Below are 10,880 nucleotides of genomic sequence, written 5' to 3' on the forward strand. Positions count from 1 at the left end.
TGAAGACAGTCCTGTTTAGGGAAGTTTTTAATGTTTGATGCTTTATTGCTTTATTATTATCATCATCATCATCATCATCATCATCATCATTAATATTTTGTTGGGAGCCGCCCAGAGTGGCTGGGAAAACCCATCCGGATGGGTGGAGTATAAATAATAAATTGTTGTTGTTGTTGTTAAGACACAAGCAGATCAATCAATCGTAAGTGACTTTTGATTACATTACTGCTCATTGCTTTCCATTGCCTTCTGGATTGTCCAATCCTATATTTGACCTTCATCTCTGCAGGTCTTTTAATAGTCTAGAGCAGAGATGGGTAACCTGCACCCTTCCAGACATTGTTGGACTCCATCAGACCAAGCCAGTATGGCCATTGGTCAGGGATTACGAGAGTGGCAGTCCAGCAACATCTGGAAGGCCACAGGTTCCTCACCCCTTGTCTAGAGCATGCATCAGGAAATAATCTGAACAACCCAACTAGAACCTGGACAAAGCCATGTCTCCACTGCAGCACCAGAAGTCATTTAGGATGTCTGCACTTTGAATTTAAAACAATCTTAAATCTGTTTCATTATCACCCATGGCAGACAAGGAAACATGGGAACTGTAGGGCTGTAATGATATATAGTATGGTGCAGTGGCTAAAGTGTTGGACTAGGACTGGAAGGTTCAAATCTCCACTGAGCACACCAGGAACTCACTAGATAGTTACAAATCATGGTTTAAGGTCACATGCCACAGATTGTTTCAAGCTAAGGTTTAGTCACTGTTAGGGACCCCAGTTAGATTTTCCAGGTCAAATAAAACAATGCTTGTCTGAGTTCAGATTTTATAAAAAAGACACTAAACACCATTCTGTGGAGCTGCTGACTAAGTAGTTTTGTTACAGATCCAATCACTTTTGAAAGCATGACTGCCTGGGTTTTATCAAAGCTTCTGTTTGCAATTTATAGAAGCCCTTGAAAATACATGCAGTTTTTAAAGGGTCAAGACAAGAAAACTTGTTCAAAGAAAAAAAAAACAAGACTCCTTGCACTCTGCTCCGCCTTCCTCCTATCCCGTGACCTGTATTGAGGGTTCTCCTGTTCCTCCAGAACAGATTTGGTGCACAGCTGGAGGGAAGCCCCATTGCACCAGCAGGAGCTCTTGCGCTGGCTTCCACTAGTGCATTGAGTTAGTTGAATCCAAGCCAATATTCAGTTTGCACTTTAATACAAGCCTACCTAACTCAAACATCTCAGAACAATATGCATACCAAAACACAGATATCCTTTGAAATTTGCACTTCTCGAAATGTTGCAATGCCCTTATCCAATCAAAGAACTGTGTACAAAAATGCATATTAGAGGGAAAGGTGCACTAAAACGGTGGCAAATCTTCATGACACCTATGAAAAAAAGTTTAAAACTGCTGTGTAAAGCTGATGAACTGAACTTATGATTTTAAAAATGAAAAACTGAGAAACCAAGATGGATAGAAGCATTCATCCCAAGCTTTCATTAGGAGTGAGAATAGTTTCTCCTAACTTAATTTTATTTGCAAACATTCAAATTTATATTATATAATTAGACTTTTTCCAACTGTGGATGCTGCTGGATTTATGAATTTTAAATTTTAAATTTTGTTTTGCTTTATTTATTTGTTGACCCATCCTTCAGCAGTTTCCTAAGAAGTTTACAAAAAGTTAAAATTACGAAAGAAAACAAAGCAAAAGATAACTCAAGAACATTAAATATAAAAAGAGCATTATAAAAGCAGTCAACAGAATTAGAAACAATCAGCACCAAGGAGCATAAAACTAATGTACAGAATCCAATGAAAAATCAAAAATAGGAAAGAATTAACTTGCCCTAACATTATTTGAGAAGATTAATGATTTCCAATATTTTCTTGAATTAGTCTGCAGGCTACATGAATATGCACAAATAATTTGAAAATTCACAAACTCTAAATTACATTCAAATAATTTAACAATAAGAGCTGCATTATCAAATAGTCCCTTGCCTTTTAACTTCAAAAGCAGTATTTGAAACTCAGGAACTTGAATTCTAATGCTGCTGCTACTGCTGTTTAAATGCTTGTAATTTCATGAATTTGTATTACACTTTATTTCAGAGGTCATTTTTGCTGTGCTTATGGTGCTATCCTGTGCACATCCACTCAGATGTAATCTCCATTGGATTCAATAGGAAAGGTTTTTCTAGGGTTGCCTTTATTATCAGTTTAGTTCACATGTAACATTTTCAGTCTGGAAACCCATGGTTTAAGTGTTGTGTCCTCAATGCATTACAAGGTTTTGTTGAACCACAGTTTCTTGTTAAGTATAAACCAGGAAACCACATTTTAAACTCTTCCCATGTGGGGTGAGGGGCGCTCGGGCAGGACCTGGTTCCGCTCGCATGGAGCAGCCTCGGGCCCAGCTGCTGAGGACGTACTCAGGGCTGTGGGGGGGACCAGGCCGGGCTGGGCGCGGCCTCCGCTGCTGCCGCTCGCCGGGCTGGGCTGAGGAGGCTGCCCCCCCCCCGCCCCCTGGATCTCGCCCCCGGTGGACCACAAGCACCTCTTCAGCAGCAGCTGCTCCTCCTCCCTGTCCTTCGAGGAGGCGGCCACCTCTTCCTCCTTCAGAGACCCGAGTTACCTGCCCCCCAAGGGGGTCCAAAAGGCCCAGAGGCAGGAAAAGGCCCCCGCTGCCCCCCTTCCTCCTCCGAGGACTCCGATTTCCTGCCCCCCCACCAGGAAGGCCCGGCTGCGCAAAAAGCCCCCCAGTAGGAAGGGCATGGCCAAGAAAAAGGGGAAGGGGGCCAAGGAGAGCAAGGCCCCGCAAGGAGAGCTCGGGGGCTGGCCTGCTGCCGCCAACCCCTTTGTGCCCCCCACCCCACTGCGCAGGAACGTCACTCAGTGCCGCCAGAAGCCTGTCCAGAGAGGGCTGAGTATACGGTTCCCGTTGCTGTTGAGCACCCCCGAGCTGCCGTGGCTGGTGAAAAGGGATTTGGAGGAAGAGGGAGGCGAGGAGGGCGTCCTGCGGGGCAGCAGCCCTGTCTCTTACACCTGCTGCTTTCATCCCGATGATCTGCAGGAAGTGTTGCAAGAGGACTGCTGTGGTGGCGGCGGCGATGGCCTCTCTGAGCTGAGCTCAATGAAGATGGATAGGGATGCCAGGGAGATGGGAGGCAGCTTGGAGCTCTTCACCCTGGAGGATGTCCCGAGTCTACCGCGGAAGTCTGTGCATGAGGATTCCCAGGCTGAACCTCTGCCCATGATGTTATTTCAGCCGCCCTGCAGCAGCTCATCCCACACACTGCTCAAAAGCAGCTCTGCCTTGCAGTCTTGCAATTCCTGCAGTGAGACGGGAGCATCTTTGCAAAACAGGGAAGGGCTCACAATCTCACCGGGGTGTTATGTGGTCAGCCCCAGTCGTCTTCAAAGCCCGGGTGCAGATCATGGCTAGAGCCTCCCAGTGTCACCAAAAGAGCCTCTTTCGGGTGTTTTCCAGCTACAAGCCAATTTGCATGATGACTATGAAGCAGAAATGAAAACCAGATTTGTAGACATATCTTAAATTGCAGGGACACAAGGACAATGCTCATTTTCAGTGCAGCAAATGGACTGTCTTGTCTTGATATTATTTTTTGTAAAATTGGCATTGATTTTAAAATTTATAAGACACTTTTTGTATGGGAAGATGGGCTAAAAACCATGAAATAAAAGAAAACAATTTGCATAGCTGTGCCCTGCTTATCTCATGCAGTTAGGCTTCCACAGTAGCTTCTTCTTGCAGCATAACAGCTACCATCCAAGGTCAGATTCAGCTCTGTATATCCTTGGGAACTCTTCTCCATTGGCCTCTGCTCTGTCCTCTTAACTCTTTGTTTCTGTTTGCCCAGAGAGAGCTTTGTTTCTACCTATTTCTACAGAGGTATCATTGCCTGTCTCTTCTCTAGCTCATTTACAGATCAATACACACTGCGCGACGTGCTGTATGGCTCGGTAACCTTCAGAGACCAGCTAATGGCAATGGTGGAGAGCTGCTTCTCTTAGCCGTAAACTATAAGAAAGTCAAGATTTACTGTTTGTCCTAGTCAGGAGGGAATGGAATTTCAGAGCAGCCTCTTGAGCTATTTTATTGTGTAGAAATAAGGCTGCAGGATCCGGCAAAGGCTGCTACAGCAAGAGAAATACTTGTTTGCTGAGGTAAAGAGAAGAAGGGGGGAATTACTGCTACTGCCATTAAAAAATACTAATACATAGGAGATTCTAGCACAAAACTGGCACAGCCATGGCTCAAGAGTACCTAGAGACTTGCCTCACCTCTTGACTTCATCATGAGATATGCGGTATTTCCTACAGTGACTGTCCTCTCTTTACTTTCATAGAGTTCATGCCACAGGCACTTATCATAATTATAATTTTTGGCTCCCGCTAACGATAGAATTCCCCCCCCCCATCACCTTCTGATATATTATTTGCACCCTAGACTATGAGAAACAATTACTTTCCTCCAGAACTCTCATTTCCATCCCCCTTCTTGCCTACAACATAGTAGCTAATTTTACACCAAGGACCTAATTACTTCAGCTCTCCTGGCATTTTTCTTCTGCTCTTCAAGTCATAAAGCCCATGTTGCTGTGTCTGAAGTCCTCATTAGATGGAGCTTCAGAAAACCTGCCTTGTGAGCAGCCACTAAAAAAAATATTGTATCTGACAAAAGCAGCCCCAATTCTGTAATCTGGTATGATCATCCTTAAGGCTTAAACAGATCTATGCTATGATGATTAGTTTATCATGCGGGTAAGTGGCTCTCATACACATATTATTTTGCAAGGTTTTTGCTTGCAAATGGTGGGCTGGGGCAGTTCAATTGCACAGAAATTCTTCATGCAAGAAGCACAAAATCCTGGTGGTGGTGGCTGATGCTGGTGTGCAGGTGTTGCATTTGCCACAATAGGGCCTAAATCAGGACTGGAGAACCTGTGGCCCTCCATATGTTCTTGAGCCCAACTCCTATCAGCTACAGTCAGCATGGCTGATAGCTAGAGACGGTAAAACATGGTAGACCAAAACTGAGTCACTTTATGACTCCAAGAGCAAAGTAGAAATCAGGTGACCAGCAGCAGCAGCAATGGAAAACAGAAGAGGTTTAACACAAGAACAGGCCTTTTCTGTGGTGGCTCCTTGTCTGTGGAATGCTCTCCCAGGGAGGCTGGCACCAGCAGAAAATGTTTGTAACCTGGCCTTTAGCTGATAGAACATTTTATGGCCTTTTTAATGTGTTTGTGAGAGTGGTGCTATTGGCTTGTGTTTGTTTTTGTTTTATTATGTATTTTATGTTCTAATTTTGGATTTTTATGTTGTGGACCACCCTGTGATCCTTGGATGAAGGCCAGTATACAGTTTGAATAAATGATGATGGTGATGATGATGATGATGTTAAAAACCAACAAACAAAATCCACAAACAGATCCTCAAATATTATAAAATGGTTAGGAGCTTTCAGTGACCCTCCCTTCCAAACAGTGACAGACCTTGGCCTCTCAAATTTCAGTGGCGCCCCATGCGACGCCAAAATCTGGCGCGCACCCCCCACACACACACTTCCTACCTTCTGTTGGACTTCATAGTTGCGCCACCTGCTACAGCAACCCAGAAGCTCTGTGCCCAGTGCAATTGAATCAGTCATGGTCTCCTAGAACCAAAGGAATTGAAAACTTAATTAAGACTGCATCCTTCAAACATCTCTCAGTTAGCATAATGGAGCACGTGCAACAAGCCTATAACCTGAAAATGGGGTTGCAACTTAAAATAAAAATCATTGTGGCATTTGGCTCTTTTTATATCATTATTCTGAGAGGTGAGCAGAATACAATCCTCTCTCTATCTAAAGTATATATCATACATACAGAGAACATTTTGCAATCTATTCTTAGGCTTTCTCATATCTTACCAAGGCACTTTCATAAGCATACAATTCCTCTCTCTACAGGTATATTCACTCCCTAAGGGATTGAAGCCGTGTGGAAGTCAGAGTGATTCTTTGACAATGATGATGTGGGTCTTTGGGAAGCAGCCTGTCAAAACAGTTCTTGACCTTAGCAACTGTTGTCTTTACAGTGGAAGGCTGTTGAGCCTTGTAATGTCAAACTCCACTTTGTTCCCTCCAGTCTTACATTTTCAGTATCAGCAACTCTTTTGCTTAAGGGCTGATTTTCCATTAGTCTATTCCTACCCACAGTGGGGGGTTCTTTTGTTATGATTTCCAGTATATAATGTTGTGCTAAATTAATTTTCTTTCTCTTTCTCTCTCTCTCTCATTAGTATTTGTATTGGCTGTTAACTTTAATAGTTCCTTCAGAGCCAAGTATCTTAAGGTCTGGCCTAAAAACCCAGACCTAAAAACTGGGAACTTTTGCAAACGCAGAGAGCCTGCCACTCTAAAAACCCTCACACAGTTAGACTGTTTTCCTGGCTAAGTGATGGGTGGCTACTGATCTAAAGTGCCTGTTGGATCCAGATAAGCGGAGTCCAAAATGTCTTTGGTTTGTGGCTATCTCAGAGCAGTTACAGTCTTCAAAGCATAGCTGTATTTTAAAGATGACACTGCTGGAAATGCAAGGCATATAAAATGGTCGCTGAAATTCTTCCCCTTAAAGCAGGCAGCACAAATATCCTGCAAAAGGTTTTGGTGAGCCCAGCCATAATCATTCACCCAAGGCTTGCTCCTGCACGTCAAATACTTATGCATAGAATAGAAAAAGACTGACAGCTGTTTTGGATTCCTGGAATGATTAACCAGGAGGATCTGCTACAGCAACCAAAGTTTCACAACTTTTCTTCTGAATTGCATAAGAAAATATGGAAGAGCCAACACTCTGCTTCTGTTTATTTTCTGGAAACTGCAGAACATCCCTTATAATGAAAATACTGGTGTACTTTAGGGCAGGAGTCACCAACCTCTGAACACCAGTGGGTGCATATGGAACCTGTGCTGGGGGTCTGCTGTTGAGGGTATGGCATAACACAAAATGGCCGTCACATCTCTTTTTTATGAGCAGAAAAAGAGACAGGGCCACAAAATGGTTCAAGTATGCCCCTGCTCATCAATGGGGGAAAGCCATGATGGCTCAGGGAGAGAAACTATTTGCATCTCTCTCCACTGTTCAGAATGGGAGGAACTGAGGGAAAGTGCCAATGAAGTGTGGGCTTGTTTAAGGAAAAATTGTTCAACATAGGACAAGCCAAGTCAGTGCAATCAGAAACTAAACAGGGAAAGCAAATAGTCAGCATGTTTACTGAAACCTTTTGCAGGTACTATAGTATGTATGTATTGGAAGGCACAGTGGTGCCCCAGGGCTCCATGGCAACCCCTACTATTGGTAAAATTTTATTCTCAGCTGTGGAAGAATTAGGTCTAAGGTTAAGAACACTGAATTTCATCAGCAAATATTTGATACTATGTTAGAAAGATAATTTTATCCTGCAATCTGCTCTTGCTCCTATCTTTATTCCACTGAATCAAAATGCATGCTGAAATCTCTTGCATATACTGGTAGTTAGTAAGAAATGCTAATAATCACATTCCAGGCTCTCAGCAGACCACTTGCTCCCAAACAATGTGCGTCTGATTAAAGAATGTATACTTTATGTACCGCATAAATGACAAAACGGCCTGCCATCTCTGTGGCTAGTTCCCTGCTGCTGAAACGTTTAAAGACTTGTGACTTCACCATTTTACTGTTCAGATTAGTTCTTTGTTTGCCTTTAAAAAAAATGTTACTTTGGGAAAGACTCCCACTTAAAATATATATGTACACTTTTTTGGTCTTTTATAATTTCCTTGAGGCTGTTAGTTAACCACACTGGCCTTATCTGAGACTTGTTAATTTCCTCTCCTGTTTGTAGTATATGTTTTTATTTGAGCTACTATTATAGTGTTTTTAAAATGCTCCCAAATTGCCTGAAGGGATTTTCTGCCTCTTTCCAACTTCAGCTTGCCTTTAAGTAATCCCTTTATTTATTCCCTCATACTAAATCAAATGTGACCACATTGGACTTACAAGGTAATTTTCTACTTACATGTGTTGATATAAAAATGTTGTCCTCACTCTTCCTAAGTAAACAATTGCATCCCTAGCCAGTTCCTGGACATTGAATCCAGATTACATAGAAAACTGCCAGATGCTTGGTTAGATTATTTGTCCTTCTAGCTCAGGTGTGGGGAACCTGGCTGACCTTTAACTTCCACCACCCCTGGCCAGTGGCCATGCTTGCTGGGGCAGATGGGAGTTGTAGTTCAGCAACATGTGGAGGGCCAAAGGTTCCACACACCTGCTGGCCATCAGCAGCAATCAAGGACCTCAAGCACAGGCCTTTCACATTACCTGTTAAGTGCTCCTTTTCCTGGTTAATGCCAGCAAATGGACCCAGTTGTTTTCCTAAGGAAATCAGAGAACTACATAGTGGGGTGTGCCATGTAACATGTACCACTGCCACACACCTGTGTCTTTTCCTTATGTGTGTGTGCTCAGAAAGAACATATGTAAACCCACACAGCATTAGGTGATTGGGGGGGGGAGTCTAGTGTATTAGGAACTGGACAGCACTAAGGGTGTGTGCTTATTATCCTCTTAGAGTGCAATGAAGTTGTGGGCTCCCCACCACCACCTCTACAGATCAGCACAATTTCAATTTGTTTGTGTTTGGGTACAAACCAGGGGAAAACTAGCCTGGGAAACTTAGTCTGGAATGTTAGGCAGACTTTTTAACTCCTTCCTTTATTTGACTTCACATTTTTTTTCATTCAGCCACTGATTCGGAATTGCCCCCAAATTCCCATTAGATCCACACGAAAGCAGCACAATTTGCATAGAACTGTACATTGGGAAACGCCTGCTGGACTGGAGCCTTCTGCATGCAAACCAGCTACTCTACCACTGAGCAATAGGCCTTTGCCAAAGGTTCAGTCTCTGGGATTTCCCAGTTTGCAGGTGGGGTGAGAGAGCTATGTTAGGAAAGAATAGCATTTGCTACAAAACCCGCCACTAACCGTGTCTCTCGGAGAAATGGAGTAGCAGCCATTGTTGATTTCTTGATTTGTGAGGGCTGGTTTGAATTCCGAACTTTCACAAACAAATGCTGAAGAGTTTTCTGAAATATCCCCATAGAATCAACAGCTTTCAAGTAGCACAAAGCTTTTCATTGACGGCCTTTAGATGCTCCCTATGTTTTCATACCGCCATGTGGGAGAATTATAATATTATTCTTGTTGGCACTTTTAACATCATTGTTCTGTCTTCCTGCTTCATTGCTTTTATTATATGCTGGTCTGTCACAGTTTAGATAAAATACTATTCCTACTACATGGGCTGATGGAGCATGCTGTGAAAATGTATCCTTTGTGCTGTGGGTTTTTTTTTTAATGTATGGAAACATTTCAGGCACTTATTTTTTCCAGTGCCTATATTTCTGTTTGTCTTTGCTGTTTGTTTTTCAAAATTAAGTGCTCTTTGGTTGACTTTTGTTGCCTTATCCTGGGAATCGCTTTTCTAGATGATCCAAAACTATGATTTTGCAGCTGTCACAGAGTCTGCCTGTTGATTTAAAAAGCCAGATGCAAACAATCAACGAAGTGAACATTCCCCACAGTGGTTGCTTATTCTCAGCTGACAACAGTTCAGTGATCACTATCCATCCAAATTCCAAACATCCTGAGAAAGCAGGCAACGGAGGGTGGGTTTTTGTATTTTCTTTTTATTTTGCTACATCATAACCAAGCTTAGGTCAGAATTTCCCCCTATTGATTTTGTTGCTGGTGGAGCGGGGTGCTGAGAGACTGCTTCTTGGGGACCAAGTAAATTGAAATGCTGCCGTAAGGAGCTGCAAATTTTAATGGAGAAATAGCAGTTGGGGGGATGGTGCTTCACCCTTTCCCCACAGCCCATTTTTCCTGCTCTCATTTGTCTCATCCAGCTACTTTTCCTCTCCTCCTGCTTTTCCCTATGTAGCTCCATGTGGGCCTCCTGTCTTTTCCTTCTGAGGGGAGAAAAGGGCAACTTTGATCATAGAAATGTCTCCACTGAGAAAGACTTATACATCCTTCTGCTACTGCTACCTTGCCAATCAAAATTGCAGCCTCCTGCGGATACCTTCATTAACAGAATAAAACACCTATTTTACCCCCTGCATCTCCCTCTTCTCCATTTGTCCTTGAAAATGATACTCTTAAAGCAACTTGGAGGGGGGGGGATAGCTAGAATATCCTGGGAGCATATATTTGACAGTTTCTCATCATCCCTCATTTTGATCACCATAGTTAAACGTTTGTACGCTTACATGGATATAAGCCTCACTGAATATAATGTAACTTTCTTCTTGGTAAAAATGCATAGCAGGGAGCTGGAAGAAGGATTTTGACACCTGGTCACTTTTTCGGGGTGGAGGGAACTGTCCATTTAGCTGAGCTACTCACACTTATTTTCTCTCCCCCCCCCCACTGCCCCCACAACATTGCATGCAAGAACCAGGCTATAGATACAGCCATAGAGCAGCTGGAAGTCACTTCCATCATTGGAAAAAAATATTTGCAGATAAAAATCTGATATTTTCACAATTCTGCTGTAGAAATAGATCATAAATATCTTAGCAGCCAGGCTCTGAGGATTGTACAGCAGAGCAAATAAGAAACTTGCTTTCAGGACAGGAATCCTATGCTATGTCTTACTTTCACTTGTTTCACAGGCATCTTTGGGGCAGCCTCTCTGACACTTGTGGGCCAAAAACTGTAGAAAACCTTATAATGGTTTGAGGCAGGATTTAGGCATGGCACTTCCTTGATTCCATAGCTGAAAGGAAAGATAGGTCTATGCTACTTTTCCAGTGAGTTTCC

General features: G+C 43.0%; 1 long non-coding RNA gene across 1 annotated transcript; it reads right to left on the reverse strand.

Moving 5' to 3' along the window:
• Positions 1–2,529: 2,529 nt before the first annotated feature.
• Positions 2,530–8,200, reverse strand: LOC309349842. Its single transcript, XR_014160215.1, has 3 exons — positions 8,072–8,200; positions 5,601–5,684; positions 2,530–3,517 (listed from the first exon to the last, which is right to left on the reverse strand). It is a non-coding gene; the product is annotated as an uncharacterized lncRNA (long non-coding RNA).
• Between the last annotated feature and the right edge of the window lie 2,680 nt (positions 8,201–10,880).

Source organism: Podarcis erhardii (genome assembly GCF_964252035.2).
Source record: "Podarcis erhardii genome assembly, chromosome: 9".
In the NCBI taxonomy this organism is placed as follows: Eukaryota; Metazoa; Chordata; class Lepidosauria; order Squamata; family Lacertidae; genus Podarcis; species Podarcis erhardii.